Genomic DNA, 22173 nt, shown 5'->3' with positions numbered 1-22173 from the left:
CAGAAAAAAGAGGATGTCCAGCTCTTCAGGCAAAGAATCACGTCTTTATTTCATCATGCAGACACAGAGAATGACATGACCAGCACTACGCGTTTCAGGTGAAAACACTCACCCTTAATTATGATGCTGGAGAGACGGCGCTACAGAGTTTATATGCAAATGCTGATTAGCAGAACAGATGTTTAAATCACTTAAGCACTTTACATATTCGAAAATAAAGCTACCATGAAAGTTATATAAAGTTATATAAAATATATGCAAATGCATGACTATATACATGAATGAATCTGCACATATATGAGGATGCACACAGGAATTTTTTATGTGCATAGCTACAATATATTTTTTTTAAAAATGTATTTATCTCCCCCTCATGTGCTATTGAAAAATCATGCTACCTTTAATTACAATTTTGGGTGCAAAATGACTAGAGTTGCCTAAAATGACCCTTTTTGCGCAAGCGCTGTACTCCAATGAATTTTTAATAAATTTTTTTTAGGCAACTCTGGTCATTTTGCACCCAAAATTGTAATTAAAGGTAGCATGATTTTTCAATAGCACATGAGGGGGAGATAAATACATTTTTTAAAAAAATATTGTAGCTATGCACATAAAAAATTCCTGTGTGCATCCTCATATATGTGCAGATTCATTCATGTATATAGTCATGCATTTGCATATATTTTATGTGCACTTACTTGTAGATGTCATATCTGCATATGTATATTTGTGCACCACAATTAATATGTCAGAATTTATATACATTCCTAACTTAGTCCAGAAAACTATTGATACCTATATTGTATTTTATTTTACATGTAATAACTTTCATGGTAACTTTATTTTTGAATATGTAAAGTGCTTAAGTGATTTAAACATCTGTTCTGCTAATTAGCATTTGCATATAAACTCTGTAGCGCCGTCTCTCCAGCATCATAATTAAGGGTGACTGTTTTCACCTGAAACGCGTAGTGCTGGTCATGTCATTCTCTGTGTCTCCATATATAATGCACCGACCACAGTCCTCCATATAGAATATGCACCTCCATATATAATGCACAGTTCATAGTTATCCATATAGTACAATACACCACATAGTCCTCTATATAGCATAATGCACACCTCATAGTCCTCCATATCGTATAATACACCCCCATAGTTCTCCATATAGTATAATGCACAGCTCATAGACCTCCATATAGTATAATGCATCCCATAATTGTTTATATAGTATAATGCACCCTCCATAGTCCTTCATATAGTATATTGTACCTCCATATATAATGCACAGCTCATAGTCCTCCATATAGTATAATGCACAGCTCATAGTCCTTCATATAGTATAATGCAGTCCGTAGTCCTCGATGTAGTTTAATGTACCCTAATAGTCATCCATATAGTATAATGCACCCCATAGTCCTCCATGTGGTATAATGCAAACCTCATAGTCCGCCATATAGTATAATGCACCCCCATAGTCTTCCACATAGTATATTGCACAGACCATAGACCTACATTTAGTATAATGCACCCCATAGTGCTCCATATAATAAACTGCACTCTCCATAGGTCCTCTATATACAATGCACCTCCCATAGTTCTTCATATAGTATAATGCACCTCCATATACTGTATAATGCACAGCTCATAGTCCTCCATATAGTAGAATACACTGCCAATAGTCCTCCACATAGTAAAATGCACTTCGATATATAATGCACCCCCCATATGTAGTGCACTGCCTTTAGTCCTCCATATAGTATAATTTACAGCCCATAATCCTCCTTATAGTATAATGCACAGCCCATAGTCCTCCATATAGTATAATGCACAGCCCATAGTCTTCCATAAAGTATAATGCACCCCCAATAGTCATCCATATAGTATAATGCACTTCCATATATAATGCACAGCTCATAGTCCTCCATATAGTACAATGCACAGCCCATAGTCCTCCATATAGTATAATGCACAGCCCATAGTCTTCCATAAAGTATAATGCACCCCCAATAGTCATCCATATAGTATAATGCACCTAAATATATAATGCACCTCCATATATAATGCACAGCTCATAGTCCTCCATATAGTACAATGCACAGCCCATAGTCCTCCATATAGTATAATGCACAGCCCATAGTCCTCCATATAGTATAATGCACAGCCCATAGTCCTCCATATAGTATAATGCACAGCCCATAGTCCGATATGTACTATTATGGCCACTGTGTACTCACTGATTTAAAAAATGAATACTCACTTTTCCTATGGTACTCCGCTGCTCTGGTCTTGGCAGCCAGCATTCTAAAGTTGTGTTTTCGCTGCTTTGCACAGTGGCAATGATGAAGTAATGTCATCGTCCCCACTGCGCTGAGCTTTCAGATCTCAGATGCAGATGGAGAATGATGAAAGAGGGAGCTCCACTATCCACTTCTTTCTTCATAATTTCTTTCAACTATATTGGCAGCAGTGATGACTATACAGTTTAAGGTGTGATGCCATGCACCGCTAACTCATGGGCCCCATAAAACCCAGGTGATGCCGCCACTGGAAATACACCACTGGCTAGAGCAGCACATGAAAATTGTGAGCAGTCATGACATTTCCAGGAGCGATTTCCGGTCGTTGATTCTTATATTATTCCAAATTACCATTACCCGTTATCAATAATTGCATCATTTGTCCTTATATCTACGCCTGAATTGCGTAGGAACCACACCTGATACGTATATATACCACTGAATATGACTTGGGATGGTGCATTTCCTCAATATCAATACTTTATTAATTACAGAATTTAAAATTATTTTCCATTGACATACATATGTGTAAACAAGGTCACAAAAATTTCACACTGGACTTGCTCCAATACCACTGTTTTAGGTTCTATTGCTGCACTGACCTGTTATTGGCATATATCATAACCATTCTGCATTAATTGATAAAATTTCTCCTCCATGAGGATACATTAGTGTACTATTTACTGCTCTCTGTTCCTCCCATGTGCTATTAATTTGCACTGAATACTAGTGATTCGTGGGGAGTTTAGTAAGCCTGGGCGATAATGCAGTCAAGCACAGCTTTTACTGACCTGTTAAGTTCTTGATGTGGTTGTGCTGTCTTTTGTCCCAAAAATGGAAAATAATTTTAAATTCTGTAATTAATAAAGTATTGATATTGAGGAAATGCACCATCCCAAGTCATTTTCAGTGGTATATAACCGTTATCAATAATACACGGACACTACTTGCGACTTGGTAGAAATGGCCACAGCAGCCCTTTATTGCCTATTGTTTACACACTAATACAAGGGGGGCGCCGTCCAACGGGCGTCCCCAATATTTAACAATAGGTAATACCATACTAATAATGCAGTACGTAATACAATACGTAACCCTGGGTAGGCCCGGTCCAGAGACCACCATCCACTACCTGTCACCTGAGCCACTGTACCCACCTGTGACTCCCCGGCAACCATCAACTCTGTAATGTAAAAACCCTTGGCAACAACTCTGACCCATATATGAGGCATTGATCACCAACGGAGCAATACCTCCACCCTGCAGACAACCTTGTACCTGCAAGTAACCAGTAACCGGGGCCACCGTACCTTCCCCAGTGGCTCTCCATCCAAACACCAGTAACCAGTAGAGCTCCTCTGGACCAGACCTACCCCGCCGCTGTGACAAAAGACATAATCCCATTATTTATGTTGACCATCACATATAAATCATAGAAATACACATATACTCCCACATTGCCCCCAACTTATTCACCCCACTTACAAGAATCCCCAAATAACAGTATACATCACAATCCCCAAAGAAATACTCTCTCTTGTCTTTTCTCCTGGTTTGTTGTTTTTTTTTGTATACAGCACACTTCCTCCACTCCTTTCTTTTCTCGCTCTTTTTTTTTTTTTTATACAAGACACTTTCTCCACTCCTTTCTTTTTTTTCTCTCTTTTTTTTTTTAACATAATGCCTCATTGAAAATTGAATAATTATACATGCATACAAACACAACAATAATACCAATACACAAGAGCAGGGAGGGTGGGTGGAAAGCTGTCGTCCAGGAAGTGCAAGAGGAGGTAAATGACCCCCACCTCCTCATATATACCCCATGAAGCTCCCCCATTTCCTACCACAGCACTTCACCTCCTAACCTGCGGATCAATACCCCCCCACCTTGCAGGACCCATGCCTGCAAGATCCCTGTAACCGGAGCCACTATATCCTACAAGTGACTCTCCAATCAAATAACGTTATCCGTTAAACCGCCTGTGGACCAAACCTACCCCCGCCACAGGACAGGCCACGTGACACCTTGCGTGGCCTGGATCCCCCCACGCCCCAAACGCTTGCTCCTCCAACCTAAAACAACTGTCAGTCCATCATCCATCGATTACACACTGAGCATCCCATACATGCCCTAGCCATCATTACCAGTTCATCGTACCGCACCGCACTGACTTCACTCTTGGTAGCAGCACACTCTACCTCAAAGTCCTTAGGAACCTATTTGTACCACTAAATTATTTATTTATATTTGTTGTTTGTTTGTTTTTTTTTAAAAAAAAACCCCAAAACATACAAACCACCCGTCACTACGGGCCACACCAAATGACACCATGACCACCCCCATAGCATGGCCACCACAACGTACCAAATCATCTTTAACAGCACGATTCAGCTCCCAAAACAAAACTACGCTCCAGAAACCACCTCATTGTGTTCCACACCATCACACTTAGAGGCCGGTACCACCCCATAATAATAAACCACTTCTAAATAATCCCACCTCCTGTTTCACAGGAGCCCAGCCACGTTACGATAACCCATGTCCTCACCGGCTACAACTAACAACTAACGGCTACATCAGGCACCCTCAGCACTCCATGCCACAAGCTCCCAAATAGATTCTGAGCCCACATCATGCCCCACTTGCAGCAGTTAAACCCATTAACTTCAATGCTGACTGTACCATCGGCTTCCCCCTTAGGAAACCAATAACTGCCGTTTCTTCACCATGATCCCCCTCCTATCCCCAGCAGGATTTAACCATGACAGGAGTTGAAATAACACAAACAAAAATTACACTCGCATCGCCCACTCAACTGGACCACCTCGTACCTTGAATCAAGTTCCACCTGGGACACGGCTAAAATGACCCCCCCACACTTGGAAAGAACTGCGATCCATAGCTTCCCAATCACACCAAAATTATCCTTGCCACATAAACAAGAGAAGAGCATGAAAGGGGGGGTACCATCCTCACACTTCTGTCAGACTCCCTAACCCATGCGTTAAACATACTGCTCCCCCAGAGCAATAAATCACTACCGGTCTCCCCCAACCGATGTATTCCGTCGTAAAACCCTCTAAAGCAGCATAGGCTCAACAATGTCAAATACCACCACCAAACTTCCAACTTACACAATCACCACACTTTCACCCTTTGCTGAAGCAAATATGCCTACCACAGCATTGCTTACGAGTCCAAGGTTCACAAGAACACCTCACCAAGAACAACAAGTTCCCAGCCCAATACTGCCCCCTGGAAACTTGCCTGTACACCACCAGCCTGATAGAGTCCATATGCAACTATGGGCATCAGGATACACAAACGTCACCAAACACCCCGTCCGGGCAATATGAAAATAATAAAGGGGAAAAAACCCGTAACACACAATCCCCTTTTGAGCACTCAGAGTACCCCCTAACAGACATAACAAAACTGGCCACACCAGAGTACCCACTCAAATCCGAACCACCGTAAGGTGCACCATTTTTTCCTGTAGAAAACCTTGCATCCATGAAACCAAATACCCTTGCACTTGTAGAGAAAAACCAGAGCAACACAACTCCCTAGGAGAACCCATCCCAAACACCACACCTACCTTCGGGCCACTCATTCACCCCATTCCTTTTTTTTTTTCTCTTTTATTATACTATATATGTCCATATACCATACATACTATATATGTCCATATACGTATATATATATATATATATATATATATATATATAATCAATACGCCTACACACAACAAAAACTCCGCCAGCCCAAATATACCGCAAGCCCACACACGATAATACAGGATGGCCTTAAGCCACATGACTTACCCTCCAAGCACCATAAGGACCCAATCCTGAAGTCTAACCCATACACTAAATAACCCCCCATAAGCATGGATGACCGAAATACTCCGCCGATCCACAGCCCCAACCTGGCTGATTAACAGATTCCCCCAGCAGCAACCCAAAGCTGGCCCTCCCACAGTAACACCAAATCAGGCCCGCCAAGCCGTCATTCCACCCAGCACCAAACTGCATAGTGGAATAACATGATACTACCCACGTATGGGCCACCGTGATACCATCCACTATCAATCAAACTATCAAAGACCTGTTCAGCACCAGGCTGCCCTTGTACCAACAATACCCCAAACTGTACCAAACAAACCGTGCCTGAGATGCAATTTCAAACCATAAACCCATTACAGCAACCAACACCTCACCTTCCCCAACCTGTGCAATCTCCTCACTTCCATTACTCACAGCAACCCTTACACTATACCTTATATCGCCAAAAACACCACCATGAACAAATCTGCCCCCTGGCCTCCACCGCGTGACCCATAAACCCTTGGAGACCAAGTCTCCAGCAGCCCTAAGAACTAGCTGCGCACTCCAGCCCCCACTACTACACTGATCACTAGGCCCTTCTACCCTATAGCGACCCTCCCTGCTACTAAAAGAAAACAGGATAAATCCTCAGATTGGTCATCTCACACGGCTGCCTCCAGAGGACGCCTTCTGATCAGCCGCCGCCATCCAGTCTTTGCCAGGTCGTTTCCAGGACCCTGACCGTTCAGCTGCCGCCATCGATGCCCGCCGGGTTCGCATACTGAAACCAGGAGCACCGCATCCATCGCCCCGTTCTGGGCCAATCATCGCCTCCACCATGCGGGGTTCTCCCCCTCCTGGGGGAAACTGCTGCCTATGGGAGCTGCCCTGCCGACCCAGAGCCTGCTCCAGGAGAAAACAGCAACTCGCCGGTCGTCCATGTCCATTGTCGGTCCCGGGACAGTCCCTCAAGCTGCAGCCACCGAATGCCCGCTGGGTTTGCCCCCTGAGCCAGGAGCACCGTTGGGCTGATAGTCGCCTCCGCAATGCTGGGCTCTCCCTCCTCCTGGGGGAAGCCGCTACTGATGGGAGCTGCACCGCTGACCCAATGCCTGCTCCAGGAGAGACAGCAGGCCCTGTCTCTCCTCCTCACCGCTGCCTGCAGCGTCCAGTCCTCCGGACCCGCCGATCCAGCCACACAGGAATCTCTGCAGGCTGCCACCCTCCGGCCCCCCCGCGGGGGGTGTAGTGCATCCATCGCCGCCTCGCTCCTAAATCCAGCCCGAGGCCTCGCACCGGAAGTAGGCCCCCGGGATGGACACGCCCCCTTTTTGCCCACTGCGGCCCTGCAGGAGATTCCTCCCGGCAGCCAGAGAAGGCACAGCAAGCTGCTGCCGTCCACTCTGCCGCGGAGGGTCCCCACGGGGGTGGAGGCTCTCAGTTTTCCACCTCTCCCCCACCTACCCCAAAAGACCCCCGGCGAGGTCTGAAAAATAAAACCGCCGCCGGCACTGCAGCACAGAAGGGGGGGGGGGAGAGGGGATGGTGCCGAGGAGAGACCCAGGCAGCCTGGATGTGGGGCTGCGCTGCCTGGGCCCCCTGCACCGCTATGCTGACCAGATCCAAGGATTCATAAGGACGTCATGATGGAGGTTCCCCAGGCTGTCGTCCAGGAAGTGCAAGAGGAGGTAACTGGTCCCCACCTCCTCATATATGCCCCATGAAGCTCCCCCCTTTCCTACCACAGCACCCCATCCCCTAACCAATCACCTTATTCTTCCTCATTCCTATAATAACTATCACCATTTAACCCCATCAAACTCCCTTCCCTCCAGTCTGTCATGTCGCCCCTACACCCTATGGGTTCCATGGCTTTCTCATCTGCCACATACTACTCTGTGACTAGAAATACTGTACTCCTCAAAAATACTAAGAGAAGTATTTTTCCCCTGCTGGAAAATATGCAGTGCGACCTCTGCTACCATGTAATGCTGTAGAGAAATGTGTGGCTGCTATATGCAACATTGAAGGATGCAGAAAAGCCCTAATAATAGATGGTGGTCAGTGGAGGCAGCACATGTGCAAAATACTGAACAGCCAGTCACACACCTGTCATGCGTGAGGCAGCCAATCATATAAATGTACAAAGATAAGGCTTGTGCGAGGTACGTATAGTGCACCATGCTGGCTAACAGCCTATTGGTCACGCCCACACTATTGTATTAGGTGGGCTGCGATGCCCTATGTAAGTGCACCCCATAATGACAAACATCTAAAGGGTTAGGCCAGAACCCAGACATTTTTTAAATGCATCCAACATACATGCAATCTGGCTATGAATTCTCCCATACGTTCTGTAGCCTCCTGTTTACCTACCTTTCCCTGCTCTTCTGTGCTCAGCTGCTGTCTGTATGTCTGTAACTTTCTTTAGACAACTCACTTATCGTGAAAACTACAGTTCCCATCTACAATGTCCACCTCCCTCCTGCTGTTCCAGCTCCTCCTCCTTCACACTTGCATCACAGCTTAAATAATCCTCGGAAGCATTTGTGAAGTTCTACAGCTGCTACACTAGGAACTAGTTACTGTCACAGTTCCCAGTATATACCCTGTGTATCCATATACAGCGACGTGGAAAAGTTTGGGCACCCCTGGTTAAAATTACTGTTTTTGTGAACAGTTAAGCAAGTTGAAGATGACTAGTGATGTGAGAGCACGAAAATGTTCGGGTGTTTGCTAGATGAGCCGAGTAATTGCTAATGCTCGGGTGCTCATCTTGAGTAACGAGCATAATGAAAGTCAATGGGAAACTCGAGCATTTTTCCAGCAGACCCTCCAGGAGGTCTGAGGGGTCCGGTAAATCACTGAAATGAAGGAAACACTTCTGAAATGGAATGGGAACAGCTTGGGGAGATGCCTGGACACGTCTCTGACTCCCAAGATGCTGCTCAAAACAATGTTGTCAGAGTATTCTGCGAATACTGAGAATAAAACGTACAAAATTGACGATAACATTTCAATGGTCAAAATCTTAGGAAACATTCTTTCCTGTTTAATGTTTCTGAGACAAATTTAACTACAGAGAAAAACTGCCTGCTCCATCCCTTTGGCTATACTCACATTAAGGTTATGTCCGCACTTTGAGTATTGAAGTATCACAGCGATTGGTGAGTAGAGACATAAATACCCCAGGTACAATCCACCAATGCACCCCCAGATAGAAGCAGCAATCGAAATGCGCGTTGGGGACCCTCTGACGCCAGGTTGCCTCTTGCTAACCATCCAATTCTAGGCTTACTCTGCCATGTTTTGATTTATAGTTTCCTTTTTTGTGCCGTCCTGATGTTCCTTTTTATTCTGCACCTATCTCCCTGCATATATATTATATTGACATTTTATATGACTCCTTGTCAAAGACCATATTTATCTCTTATCATTACCAAATTCATGCTTTGTAAAGTTGTGCTCTTTCAACATTTGGTATACAGACATTTAGCAACCTTTTTTTCACCCTCTCTGGCTTTATGGTCTTTTCTTTGAGACATATCGCCATCTTGTGGACATTAAAAGGACACCAATGGGCTTTTATTTTTGACACAGGAGATTGTTTTTTCATACCATTTCGTTAGAGAAACATTTTTCCACGGTTTTCTAGTAATCTCTTCTTGTGTCACATTCTATGTTTTGCAGCTATTTGTTTATATCTTATTTATCTACTTTTTCTAGCATGTTTTCATGAAAATATAATGTGTCTATTCTTTTCTTGAACAAATAGGCCATATTGTCATCTTGTGGACACTGCCTTTTGCCAATGAAATGGCCCCACCTTTAGATCGTTTAGTGTGGGGGGACTCATGGTTTCGCACTGCCTGACACACTATGTCTTGCTTTTAATGGTTTTGTATTTCTTTAAATTTGTACATTATTTGTTGTTGGTTCAGTTTGTTCTCCTCCCCCTTTGTTATGATTTATGATACTCACCTTCTAGGTTCTTCTTTAGCTAGTCAGCTGACTGGGTAGATTTTTGCAACAGATCCAGGATTGGCTGTTAGCTTTTGGCGGGAAGAGTAAGGGTATGTGCGCACTAGGCGTTTTTTTTCACGCTGCGTTTTTATGTGCGTTTTTGTCTAAAAAACGCACCCGCGGCTAAAAAAACGCGATTTGGTGCGTTTTTTGCTGCGTTTTTGCTCACTACGTTTTTAATCAGTGCACAATGCCATTAAAGATTGTTGATGAAAAAAAAAAAAAAAAAGGTCTGATGTCATTTCCTTCTTCAAAATGTTCATTGTATGCAGGAGAGCAGACAGCTGCAGAACTAGTGTATGCAGGAGAGCAGACAGCAGCTGCAGAACTACAAGTCTCAGCATCCTCAATTCACTAGTGTATGGAGGAGAGCAGACAGCAGCTGCAGAACTACAAGTCTCAGCATCCTCCATTCACTAGTGTATGCAGGAGAGCAGACAGCAGCTGCAGAACTACAAGTCTCAGCATCCTCCATTCACTAGTGTATGCAGGAGAGCAGACAGCAGCTGCAGAACTACAAGTCTCAGCATCCTCCATTCACTAGTGTATGCAGGAGAGCAGACAGCAGCTGCAGAACTACAAGTCTCAGCATCCTCCATCCAGGACTGTATGCAGTTTTTTGCCCAAAAAGAAAAAAAAAATGACGTGGGCTTCGCCATATTTTTGTATGCTAGCCGGGTACAGCAGGCAGGTACGGGCTGCCCCCAACCCCCAGCTGCCTATTTGTACCCGGCTGGGAACCAAAAATATAGAGAAGCCCTTTTTTTTTAATTATTTCATGAAATAATTAAAAAAAAAATGACGTAGGCTTCGCCTAATTTTTGAGTCCAGCCGGGTACAACTAGGCAGCTGGGGATTGGAATCCACAGTGCAGGGTGCCCATGCTTTCTGGGCACCCCCACTGCGAATTGCAGTCCGCAGCCACCCCAGAAAATGGCGCTTTCATAGAAGCGCCATCTTCTGGCGCTGTATCCAACTCTTCCAGCTGCCCTGAAGCCGGGTGGCTAGCTAGGTAATAATGGAGTTAGGGCTAGCTGTATATTATCAGCTAGCCCTAAGCCCGAAATTCATGGTGTCATGCCAATATTAGACATGGCCACCATGAATTTCTAGTAATGATAAAAAAAAAACACAACACAGAGAAAAATATATTTATTAGAAATAAAACACAACACAATTAGTGACTCCATCTTTATTGAAATAAACCCCCCTCCGCAGTATTCCTGGGTCAGGGTCCCGCGCCGTCCAATCCGGATCCAATATCATCTGATCGGTTTGCTGGAAGGCAAAGCGATCAGATGATGTGTCAGGATCAAGTGCCTGAATCACCTGACACATCAGCTGATTGTATAAAGGCCGGTTATACAATCAGCTGATGCATCAGTGCCAAAAAAAAAAAAAAAAAATAATACTTATGTGCTGTGGTGATTACCGGCAGCTCCTGGAGCGATCGATTGGACAGGAGTCTGATCCTATACGATCGCTGCCGGAGCTGCCGGTAATCAGCTGATGAAGTCCCCTGACGGCAGGATCAGCTGATAGCCGGCCGGGCGCGAAAAAGCCGGCGACACCGCGATCAGCTGATGCGTCAGGTGACTGCATCAGGTGATCCACCGCCAGGTCCTGTAAGCAAGGTCCTGCCCCGGGGAGACTGCACACACCCGGAGCGGCGGTACCGAGACAGGGGCTGGGAGCGGGCATGGCATCGGGACCCTGCAGACAGGTGAGTATATGACATTTTTTTTTTTCTACTGTTCACTTTGTTTTTCGCCGCTGCCTCCACCTCCTGCCTGTACATGGCGCCGCACGGAGCTGACATGCACAGGACGGGAGGTGGAAGCAGCGGTGACGGTACCGGGAGGATTCATGCTTCTGTGTTTACCAACAGAAGGAATCCTCTTCCTGTACACCTCACTGTAGTGCCCACCCCTTGCGTTTATAGCTGCGTTTTTAGTCATAGAAACGCGGCTATATGCGTTTTTCATTGCGTTTTTAACATCTCATTGAATTCAATGAGTGAAAAACGCAGTGAAAAACGCAGAAATAATTGACATGCTGCGTTTTTGTGGTCACCACAAAAACGCAGCTAAAAAAAAACGCTGTGTGAGGACAGCACTTCTGAAAACCCATTGACATTGCTGGGGAAGCAATGTCACTGCGTTTTCAGCACAAAAACGCGGTAAAAAACGCCGCTAAAAACGCGGCAAAAACGCCTAGTGCGCACAAGGCCTTAGGGGTACTTCTTACATAGCGAGATCGCTAGCGAGATCGCTGCTGAGTCACAGGTTTTGTGACGTACCAGTGACCTCATTAGCAATCTCGCTGTGTGTGACACTAAGCAGCGACCTGGCCCCTGCTGTGAAATCGCTGATCGTTACACACTGGTTCAATATTTGCTCGTTCGTCTCCCGCTTTGCAGCACACATCGGCATGTTTGATGGCGGGAGACCAACGAGCACCGAATCTGTATAAGCAGCATATGCTGCTAACCTGGCTAAATATCGGGTAACTAAGCAAAGCACTTTGCTTGGTTATCCGATATTTACCCTGGTTACCAGCGTACACCGCTTACAGGCTCCAGCGCTGGCTCCCTGCACACGTAGCCAGGGTAAATGTTGGGTAACTAAGCAAAGCGCCCTGCTTAGTAACCCGATATGTACCCTAGCTACGTATACAGGGAGCTAACGCTGGCAGCCTGTAAGCAGTGTATGCTGGTAACCAGGGTAAATATCGGGTAACCAAGCAAAGCGCTTTGCTTAGTTACCCGATATTTACCCAAGCGCAGCATCATGATACTAGTCGCTGATGGCTGGTTGCTGGTCGCTGGTGAGATCTGCCTGATTGACAGCTCACTAGCAACCTTGTAGTGACGTACCAGCGATCCTGACCAGGTGATATCGTGGTCGGAATCGTTGGTGCGTCGTTTAGTGAGACGGTACCCTTAGTTATACATAGACTGTCATCTGGTTGTCAGGTCTTCATTTCTGACAGGAAGCAGATTCAAGCAGCTCCTCGCAGGAGCTGAGGAAGATTTTGTAAACCGGAACAGAAGAAGAGTTCGGCGTTGAGAAGGAGGTCGGCGACATGTCAGCACTGATCACAGAGCAGGAAGAAGCGGGCACACCACATGATGATGGCTTGACAAGCTGGAGGGAGCTGCGCAAGACCTGGAAACAGAAGAGGCCCTTCCCGCCACAGAGAACTCAAGCAAAAAAGAAGATAGCACATGGAAGGTCAGCTTCACCTGCGGGACCCTCAGGGCACACCTGCCATGCAGAGGCCCGGAGTTCTGTCATGAGAAGCCAGGAGACGAGCCATGCCAGAGGCTACAGTGGATAAATAGAAAAGCTGTGGAAAATAAAGCGCAATAGGGTCTTACCCTAATATGTACAGGGCAGGTGAGGGGGGAGCAATATTACTCACCAAATGTAGTTGTGACAGTCACAACCACTATAATCGCATGTAGAAATGGATCAAGGCAGCAGCAACCCAAAACGGCAGATAACAGAGAGCGGTAGAAGACGGGTTTTTCATGCCGCGCCAATGATCACCAGTCAGAGGATCAGATTCATGTAGCTTTATTATTGCATAGGTCTACGCGTTTCAGGAGCTCTGCTCCCTTCCTCGGGACCGTCAGAAATAAGACAACATCAAATCTACCATGGTAGATACACGTATACACTAAATAGACAAGGTGACGTCAAAGTACCGCCCCTTCTTGAAAAAAACGGGCGGGAAAGGGTGCATGGTGATTCATACATGACGCAATACAAGTCAATACATAATAAAAAGGCAAAACATAAAAACCTTGTCTCATTGTTTACATTGGGGTTTTTATGATGTTTTTATGATTGTTATCTTATTACTAGGTCTTATTATTCATCATTTATATGAGTTTATAGGATTTATTGCCGTCAGTAGTTCTTTTATCTTTCCGTTGATACTATGATTTTTTAACGGGGTTAAACTGTTTTGATTACTGTGTTACCTATTGTTATTTGTTGGGGTCGCCCGTTGGACGGCGCCCCCTGTGTGTTAGAATGTAAATAATAATAGGTAATAAAGGCTGTTGTGGCCAATTTGAACCAAGTCGCATGCAGTCTGTGTATTATTTACAGGTGGTTAATGGTGGGGTAACACAGACCTCAGAACTGGAGAATCATTCCCAATGGTCAAGAAAGCCATGGATCCCATGAGGTGGAGGGGCGACATGACCAGAGGGAAGGGAAGGAGTGATGGGGTTAATAGGGACAGCAGTTGTTATTTTGAAGGATGCAGGAAAGATGGGATTAATGGGAAGGAGACATTTTAGGAGGAAGAGGGGGAGCAGATGAGGGTAGTTAAGAGAAGGGATTTGTCTTACCTCCCTCTTGTGACTTCCGGACGAGGATCGATCCCCACCTACCCTCCCTTGTGCTTGAGTACAGAGTGGGATTATCAAGTTGGGTTGTTTTATTTGTCACAGCCGCGGGGGGTAGGTCTGGTTAAGAGGCAGTGTGAAGGGAATGGTAACTGGACCGAGAGACACTGTCTTTGCATAGTGGTTCCGGGTTCCGCGATGTTGCAGGCACGGGGTTCTGCAAAGTTTGGGGGTATTAATCCGTGGGTGACTAATACCTCATCTCTGGGTTAGTGTGTTGCGGCCAGGAATATTGGGGTGAGAAGTAGTTCCTGGACTGGGCCTACCCATCATTATTACTGTATTGATTACTGTGTTACCTATTGTTATTTGTTGGGGTCGCCCATTGGATGGCGCCCCTTGTGTGTTAGAATGTAAATAATAGGTAATAAAGGCTGCTGTGGCCAATTTGAACCAAGTCGCATGCAATCTGTGTTTTATTTTCAGGTTGTTAATGGTGGGGAAACAGACATCAGGACTGGAGAATCCTTCCTCAATGGTCATGTCATGGTTACCAATAATGCAGTATCTCAATGTAGTGATGCTGGCATACCCGGGATTTGTTATAGGAATCCTTAACTTGTGATGTGTAACCTCAGGCTTTCCTTTGCCGTTGGTGGTTAAAGAGAAAATTTGGTGAGGTGATTATGTCGATTTGTTTTCATTGTTACCCTAAGTTAAGGAAGTTAAGTCTGAAAAAAAACATGAAAGAGATGATGATAAAAACGTAATACCTTTAAGTCATTTCATAACTGGATACAGGCTTTCTGTATATTTGCAGCATTCTTGGGTGAAAGGTCACCGGATAAATGTTCTGGGCTTTTTCAACACCTGGATATTGTTCTTGAAGCATACAGATATTTTGGTGGTTCAGCTTGGAGGGTTTAGGATGAGATGTTCTGTCACAAAATCGCAGTGCACCCAGGAATGAAGTGGGGACAGAAAGACATGGGTTTATGGATCAGTTTGATGGTTCCTCAGTGTTCTGTTGCCTCTAGACAAGCTGTTGGTACTAGCTCATTTCGCAAGGAAGTCTGTTTTGCCTTCAACGAAGGACAATGTAAGTGGCTTAATAACTGTCGCTACAGACACGAGTGCTCATTTTGTGGATTCCCCCATCCAATGGCTAAGTGTTTTAAAAAAAGCAAACCAATCCTTGCAGCAGCTCTCTAGTGGCAAAGACATGCTTTCTAAAAGCGTGGACACCAGTGAAGCTGGGAAACATACTACACTGGTTAGAAATGTATCCCGACCGACTGAAGGCGGAACTCATAATTGAGGGTTTTGTTAATGGATTTTTTGTGCCTCAATTTTAGGTCCAGGATGTGTTTGGGTTGATAATATAAAGTCCGTTAATTTAAATAAAGTTATTGTATGTAGAAAAATTGTACAGGAGGTTTCTGAGGGTAGGGTGGAAGGTCCATTTGATTTTCCCGTTTCCCGCTTTCAGATTATCCCCACTTGGATTAGTTCCAAAAAAAGAGGTGAACAGTTTTCGTTTGATCCATCATCTCTCCTACCCTGCTGGTTCATCTTTGAATGATGCAGTAAATAAATCTGCTGCATCAGTATTTTATGCGTCGTTTGACCAAGCTGTTGATTTACTGCAGGTGTGGTCAAGGTGCATTGATGGCTAAAGCAGATATTAAATCAGCATTTCGGCTGTAACCTGTTACGCTTTCAGATTTTAATTCTCTTGGTTTTCAATTTGATGGTAAGTTTTATTTTGACAAATAGTTGCCAATGAGATTTACATTGCTTTGTTTTTACTTTGCATCATTTTCTTCTTTTCTTGATTGGGCTATTCAGCATGAGTGTCATAAGGGCAGGGTTTTGCATTACCTCAGCGACTTTTTATTTGTTGGCAACCCTGGCTCGACCGAATGCTTAGATTTGTTAAATACTTTCATTTCACTTATGCAACATTTTGGCATTCCTTTAGCTTCAGAAAAAAATGTCACCCCTTGTATTTCTCTTGAATTTTAGGTATTGTAGTTAATTCGGTTAATATGGAATTTAGACTACCTGAAGATAAGTTAAGGAAAATTGTGTTGAGCATTGAGGTTTTATTGCAGTTAAGATAAACTTGCTTGAGAGACTTTCAGTCTATTTTGGGATTGCTAGTTTTTGCATCCAGAGTTATGCCTATAGGTATAATTTTTTCAAGGAGACTTTATATGGCGACTAGAGGATTGAAACCCCTTGGACTCATATCCGTTTAACACGTTCGCTGAAGGAGGATTTAGGGATTTGGTTAGACTTTCTGTCACACTTTAACAGTCGTTCCGTTTTTCAGGACGATTTTGTGGAATCAGATACACTTGGTCTTTGTTCTGATGCATTGGGTGCAACAGGCTTTGACGTTTTCTGGAATTTACAATGGTGTGTAGGGCAGTGGAATGATACTTGAATTGCTAATGGTATGACTAAAAATATTAGTTTACTGGAGCTATTTCCGGTGGTTGTGGCTTTAGTGTTACGGTGCCGGTTTTTTAAGAACAAACGCATAATTATCAATTCAGGTAATATGGGTGTTGTATTCGCAATCAATTGTCTATCTTCAAAATCTGAGATGGTTGTTAAGCGTCTACGTCACCTGGTATTCTTATCTTTGCATTTTAACGTATGGATTAAGGGGTACTTCACACACAGCGAGATCGCTACTGAGATCGCTGCTGAGTCACGGTTTTTGTGACGCAGCAGTGACCTCATTAGCGATCTCGCTGTGTGTGACAATGAGCAGCGATCTGGCCCCTGCTGTGAGATCGCTGCTCGTTACACACAGCCCTGGTTCGTTTTTTTATTGTTGCTCTCCCGCTGATAAGCACACATCGCTGTGTGTGACAGCGAGAGAGCAACATTCTGAATGTGCAGGGAGCAGGAGCCGGTGTCTGACAGCCTGCGGTAAGCTGTAACCAAGGTAAACCTTTGTTACCTTTGTTACCAGCCTCTGCAGCTCTCACGCTGCCAGTGCCAGCTCCTGCTCCCTGCTCACGCTAAGCTACGCGGTGTGCGCTGGTAACTAAGGTAAACATCGGGTAACCATACCCGATGTTTACCTTAGTTACCAGTGTCCGCAGCTTCCAGACGCCGGCTCCGTGCAAGCGCAGCGTCGCTTGCACGTCGCTGCTGACTGGGGGCTGGTCACTGGTCGCTGGTGAGATCTGCCTGTTTGACAGCTCACCAGCGACCATGTAGCGACGCAGCAGCGATCCTGACTGGGTCAGATCGCTGGTGGGATCGCTGCTGCATTGCTAAAGTGTGACGGTACCCTAAGGCTAGGCATGTAAAAGGGATCCATAATGATATCGCTGATTCTCTCTCACGTTACCAGATTGAGAGATTTCGATCTTTGGTTCCGATGGCCAACAAGGAAGGCTTGGAATGGCTGGGGCATCTACGGAACCTGGTATGGGATTAGCTTTGGTATTTTGAAGAAGTCACTTGCCAAGAAGACATGGAGGAGCTATTCACCGACATGGCGGAGTTGGTGCAGTTTTTGTGACAGTAAAGATATCAAGCTGGTTGAATAAGATAGTAATTTTGCTTTAGAGTTTGTGATTAGTTTATGTCAGCAAAGGCTTTCCTTTAGTCATGTACGGGGGTTGTTAGCTGGAACTTCCTTTTTTCAGAAATGGTTCAACATAAAGCCAGTGAACTCCTTTTTTCAGGTAAAGCAAGTATTAAAAGGTTACTGTAAGTGTACCGCCCCCGTGCCAGCGGCCAAGCCACTCAGATCCGGAGCCGCGGTGGCTCGTGGGGGTCTCTGGATCCGGGGGGGTCGGCGCGGACACTCAAATTAAAAGAAGGGGGAGAGTATGTACAAGGGGATTAGGGAGTTTGTGACGCCACCCACGGTGCGTGGTAATGTGAGGGACCACCGCTGCTGTTGGGGAGTCTGGTGACGATTGTGTACCAGCAGGATGTCTAACCCCTCCATGGGTAGGGGGTTTGTGTCCCGGGGCCCGTTGAATTGTTGGTGCTTGGGATGCCGTTAGGGATAGGAAAAGGGTTTTTCTGTGTACTCACTCACTCCAGGAATAACAACACCGACAGCTTGTAAACCAGAGTTCTGAGCATCACTGCAGCTTGTAGGGAGCATGCTTGGGTCTGAGCCCTTGGTGTTGCTGTTATCCTGTGGCCCTTTCCTTGGCACCTTTGTCTCTATTTGGACCCTAAAGTGCAAAACTCTTTGTGTCCCGCTCACCCGTATGGCTAACTGAGTGAGCTTGCTCTCAGGGTTCACGCGTAGGATTTCTTTGGACTGTATTGGGAAAGTCCTATCCCATCGGTGCGCTAGTACCCTGATTTTGGAGCGGGTTGGGGATGAATCTTGAAGTCTTCACCCCCGTCGGGTAAATTACCGGAACGCGTGAAGCTATTTTCCGGCCTAGGGTCCACGTAACCCGTGATAGCGCAAGGCCGCCGGCTGCCCTCCTCGGCAGTACGTGCCCCTTGACATAATCCCCTGCACCCGTGGTTCCAGCTCCTTCCAGGCCCAGACCAACGTCTGCAACCTAGTAACTACAGGAGCCCTGCTCCAGGCCGGTGACCTCTCCCTCTCAGAGAGTCACCTCTGCCTCCTTCTCCTTCCTCTGCTCCACTTCAACTACTTTTCTTCACTGTAACTTTCTCACTTTCCCCTACCCACCCCCCAAGTGGGCGGCCCTATTCCCTTCAGGCCCCCCAATGGTGTGTCTGGTGGGTACAGTGTAAAGTGTTCCTAGGATTTTGATTGGCTAAGTTGTTAGCAACACCAAAGGACCAGAACCCGTAACCAAGGAGGGTGGATACTGTGCAGAAGGGCAGATTGCACAATACCCTGTGACGACCTGATAGGCCAGGGCATTACATTCCTATCTGCAGCCTTTAAGAATTACGGTAACCGTTGCAGGAAACCGTTTTATTCCTCGTAGACTTCTATTAGCTACGGATAGCAACGGATGGTCTTGCGTTGCATCTGCTGCACGACGCAGCGTCGTTATTTTGACGCTGCATCGGGTGGAAGCTGGTGGCGGATTCCACCGCGATGCGCTAAGCGGCGGAATCCGCTGATGGATTTCGTCACGTTCTACTGCGCATGCTCAGCATGTCCAGCAGAATGATCAAAATCGTTTAAAATCACTCCTGGTCTCTCTCCCCCTCTCCCACCCTCTCTCATACTCACCGATCACGGGCGCGATGCTGCACGGCTGTCACAAAGCTCCAGCGGTTTTACCTCTTTGAAAAAGCCGACCGCTCATTATTCCTTCTAGTATTCACTGCTTCCCCTGCCCACCGGCGCCTATGATTGGTTGCAGTGAGACAGCTGTCACTCAGCATGGGGGCGGGTCTGACTGCAACCAATCACAGCCGCTGGTGGGCGGGCCTATATCATGCAGTAAAATAAATAATTAAAAAAAAACGGCGTGCGGTCCCCCCCAATTTTGATACCAGCCAAGGTAAAGCCACACGGCTGAAGGCTGGTATTCTCAGGATGGGGAGCCCCACGTTATGGGGAGCCCCCCAGCCTAAAAGTACATAAGCCAGCAGCCGCCCGGAATTGCCGCATCCATTAGATGCGACAGTCCCGGTACTCTACCCGGCTCATCCCGAATTGCCCTGGTGCAGTGGCAATCGAGGTAATAAGGAGTTAATGGCAGCAGCCCATAGCTGCCACTAAGTCCTAGGTTAATCATGGCAGGCGTCTATGAGACAGATTCCATGATTAACCTGTAAGTAAAAGTAAATAAACACATACACCCGAAAAAATCCTTTATTTGGAATAAAAGACAAAAAAACACCCTCTTTTACCACTTTATTAAAATCCCCAAATACCCCTCCAGGTCCAGCGTAATCCACACGAGGTCCCGCAATGCATCTAGCTCTGCTTCATGAAGCTGACAGGAGCGGCCGTAAAACACCGCCGCTCACTGTGAGCTTCACGCAGCAACTGAAGGGAGTCGTGCTGTCAGCGGGGATGTCACTGAGGTAATGCCTGTGTGTGTGCAGTGATGATGAGTGTGGTAGTGCCTGCGTATGCGGTGATGATGGGTGAGGTAGTTTCGGTGTGTGTGCAGTGATGATGATGAGTGCGATAGTGTCGGGGTGTGAGCGGTGATGATGAGTGCGGTAGTGCGTGCATGTGTGGTGATGTAGGCGGTAGTGCCGGGGTGTGTGCAGAGATGATGTGTGCGGTAGTGTCGGGGTGTGTGCGGTGAAGATGAGGGCTGTAGTGTAAGGGTGTGTGCGGTGATGATGAGGGCTGTAGTGTCGGGGTGTGTGCGGTGATGATGAGGGCTGTAGTGTCGGGGTATGTGCGGTGATGATGAGGGCTGTAGTGCCGGGGTGTGTAAGGTTATGATGGGGCGGTATTGGCGGGATGTGTGTGGTGAAAATGTGGGCGGTAGTGCCGGAATGTGTGCGGTGAAGATGTGGGCGGTAGTGTCGGGATGTGTGCGGTGAAGATGAGGGCTGTAGTGTCGGGGTGTGTGCGGTGAAGATGAGGGCTGTAGTGTCGGGGTGTGTGCGGTGAAGATGAGGGCTGTAGTGTCGGGGTGTGTGCGATGAAGATGAGGGCTGTAGTGCCGGGGTGTGTGCGGTGAAGATGAGGGCTGTAGTGTCGGGGTGTGTGCGGTGAAGATGAGGGCTGTAGTGTCGGGGTGTGTGTGGTGAAGATGAGGGCTGTAGTGCCGGGGTGTGTGCAGTGAAGATGAGGACTGCAGTGTCGGGGTGTGTGCGGTGAAGATGAGGACTGTAGTGTCGGAATGTGTGCGGTGAAGATGAGGGCTGTAGTGTCGGGCTGTGTGCGATGAAGATGAGGGCTGGAAGTGTCGGGATGTGTGCGGTGAAGATGAGGGCTGTAGTGCCGGGATGTATGCGGTGAAGATGAGGGCTGTAGTGCCGGGGTGTGTGCAGTGAAGATGAGGGCTGTAGTGTCCTGATGTGTGCAGTGAAGATGAGGGCTGTAGTGCCGGGGTGTGTGCGGTGAAGATGAGGGCTGTAGTGTCGGGATGTGTGCGGTGAAGATGAGGGCTGTAGTGTCGGGATGTGTGCGGTGAAGATGAGGGCTGTAGTGCCGGGGTGTGTGCGGTGAAGATGAGGGTTGTAGTTCCGGGGTGTGTGCGGTGAAGATGAGGGCTGTAGTGCCGGGATGTGTGCGGGGAAGATGAGGGCTGTAGTGTGGGGATGTGTGCGGTGAAGATGAGGGCTGTAGTGTCGGGATGTGTGCGGTGAAGGGGAGGGCTGTAGTGTAGAGATGTGTGCGGTGAAGATGAGGGCTGTAGTGTCGGGGTGTGTGCGGTGAAGATGAGGGTTGTAGTTCCGGTGTGTATGGGGTGAAGATGAGGGCTGTAGTGTTGGGATGTGTGCGGGGAAGATGAGGGCTGTAGTGTTGGGATGTGTGCGGTGAAGATGAGGGCTGTAGTGTCGGGATGTGTGCGGTGAAGGTGAGGGCTGTAGTGTCGGGATGTGTGTGGGGAAGATGAGGGCTGTAGTGTCGGGATGTGTGCGGTGAAGATGAGGGCTGTAGTATCGGGATGTGTGCGGTGAAGATGATGGCTGCAGTGTCGGGGTGTGTACGGTGAAGATGAGGACTGTAGTGCCGGGGTGTGTGCGGTGAACATGAGGGCTGTACTGCCG

At 46.6% G+C, this 22173-nt stretch overlaps 1 protein-coding gene across 1 annotated transcript in view; it reads right to left on the bottom strand.

The window, feature by feature from the left end:
• LOC142295233 (amine sulfotransferase-like) overlaps positions 1-8617 on the bottom strand; it is a 160232-nt gene extending 151615 nt beyond the window's left edge. Inside the window, exon 1 of the mRNA XM_075338327.1 lies at positions 8508-8617. The gene's annotated coding sequence lies outside the window, so the exon portion shown is untranslated. The remainder of the gene's footprint in view (positions 1-8507) is intronic.
• Positions 8618-22173: the final 13556 nt, after the last annotated feature.

Source organism: Anomaloglossus baeobatrachus, chromosome 3, assembly GCF_048569485.1.
Source record: "Anomaloglossus baeobatrachus isolate aAnoBae1 chromosome 3, aAnoBae1.hap1, whole genome shotgun sequence".
In the NCBI taxonomy this organism is placed as follows: domain Eukaryota; kingdom Metazoa; phylum Chordata; class Amphibia; order Anura; family Aromobatidae; genus Anomaloglossus; species Anomaloglossus baeobatrachus.
The sequence above is the reverse complement of the archived record's forward strand: the minus strand, read 5'-3'. Positions and strand labels throughout refer to the sequence as shown.